The sequence below is a fragment of the Phoenix dactylifera genome, unplaced genomic scaffold (genome assembly GCF_009389715.1).
Source record: "Phoenix dactylifera cultivar Barhee BC4 unplaced genomic scaffold, palm_55x_up_171113_PBpolish2nd_filt_p 000121F, whole genome shotgun sequence".
Taxonomy (NCBI): domain Eukaryota; kingdom Viridiplantae; phylum Streptophyta; class Magnoliopsida; order Arecales; family Arecaceae; genus Phoenix; species Phoenix dactylifera.
In genome coordinates, this window is record NW_024067689.1 from 1,347,218 (window position 1) to 1,349,111 (window position 1,894).

The 1,894-nt window shown below is 55.0% G+C and overlaps 1 pseudogene; it reads left to right on the forward strand.

The window, feature by feature from the left end:
* Nucleotides 1–511: 511 nt before the first annotated feature.
* LOC120104846 lies at nucleotides 512–1,538 on the forward strand (annotated as a pseudogene).
* Nucleotides 1,539–1,894: the final 356 nt, after the last annotated feature.

Below are 1,894 nucleotides of genomic sequence, written 5' to 3' on the forward strand. Positions count from 1 at the left end.
GGGCGGCCGTCCGCCCGTGGTGGCGGCGGGGGAGCCTCCTTCCGTCGGCCATCGCACGGCATAGAGGCGTCGGCTAGCGGAGGAAGGCCCTCCTTTTTTTTTAAAACAACCTGTGGGCAACACCATGCCGGCCACTACGAGTGGCCGGTGACGTCCCCAGGCCCGCCACGGCGCCAGGAGGCGCACGGCGCCGTGCGGCTGCCGAAAACAACCCCCCCCCCCACTACAGGAAAAAGGGCTTTTAACGACGCTTTTTGCCGACGCTTACTACAAGCGTCGGCAATGTCCCGCAGAGCGCCAAAAATAGCCGACGCATTTTAAAAGCGTCGGCAATATACGACGCTTGTTATCGTCATTGTAGAGTTTGCCTAAGACGACGCTTATTCGCGTCGTTGAAAACCAAATACCCATCAAAACCCATGTCCGCCCCCCTCCTCCATCCTCGATCGACATATCAAGCCCTCCTCTGCCTCCTCCTCCCTCCTCTGCCTCCTCCTTCCTCTGCCTCCTCCCTCCTCTCCGGCGCCGACCAGTGTTGCAAGAAACCGGTTCTTCCTCTCCCTCCGCCCGCACCCATCCCGCCTCCTCTCTCTCTCTCTCTCTCTCTCTCTCGCCCTCTCTCGTTTCTTCTTCGCCCCGATTCTTCTCCCTTCCCCCCTCCCGCCGCCTCGATTCTTCTTCATCCTCTCCCTTCGAACCCCGCATCGCCTTCCATAAAAAATGACCGACGCCGAGCCCTCCTCCGCCGCCTCCGCCAACTCTTCATGCGCCGCCGTCTGCTCCACCTCCGCTATCGCGGCCGAGGCGAGCCCGCCGCCGTCGTCGGTGTGCTCCGCCTGTGGCGGCCCCACCGCCTCCATCTCCTCTCCGCCGCCCTGGACCGACGCCTATAACCTGCCGGCATACCGCCCTATCCGCGCGCCGGCGATCAACACCCCCACCCAGACCAACGCCATCATCCTCGCCCCCGTCCCCCAGCCCCTCCCCGTCCCCCCCGCTACCCCTCCCTATCACTTTGAAACCCCCACCAAGCGCATCTCCTCTCCCGACGACATCCGCCGCTTCCACTCCTCTGCCGCCGGCCGCCACTTTCTTGGCTTCGTCGTCGCCCTCTCCCACTCTGTCCGCAGCCGCAAGATCTCCGACCCCGTTCCCCCCTCCCCCAAACCGTCACCTCCCTCCTCTCCCTCCTCCAAGCCCTAACCTCTTGGATCGACGACTACCACTTTCTCCCCTTTATCTTTGGCTCAGCTCATCTTATTGATCACAAGTATATGAAGCCCAAGTCGATTCACAACCAGGACATTCTTGATAACTTCTCCCACGAGTATATGTACTTGGCCTGTGTGGCTTTTGTCAAGAAGGTGAAGAAGGGGGTGTTTGCTAAGCACTCCGCGATGCTTGATGATATCAGTGCGGTTCTGACATGGAGCAAGGTGAACAGTGGAATGCTAAAGATATATAAGGCTGAGGTGCTTGAGAAGGTGCCCATCATGCAGCATTTTGTCTTTGGTTCGCTCATCAAATGGTTAACATAATGAAGTCGTGAATAATGATTGTCAGTCATGTGTGTTTGTATTTTTTTTTTTTTGGTTGTGCGAAGCTATTTAAATAAATTTGATGTATTCTCATGAATTTTCACTGGTAAATAGTAGTTTTCATAGTCATTGGTGTATTTTCAATGCTGAATTTCTGCATATTACAGTATCAATACATGATACATTGCGATCTTTGTGCCCTGCTGATCATCTGATTGCTGTAGCCTGATTATTTTTGTGCAGCTATACTGCTAGAGAGAGATGTTAGTGCTGATAAAACATCTGAACAGCGTGCTCTGCTTGTGGAATCTAGAAGATGAGAGGTCTTTCTATTTTAATCCTTTGATGCATAATGA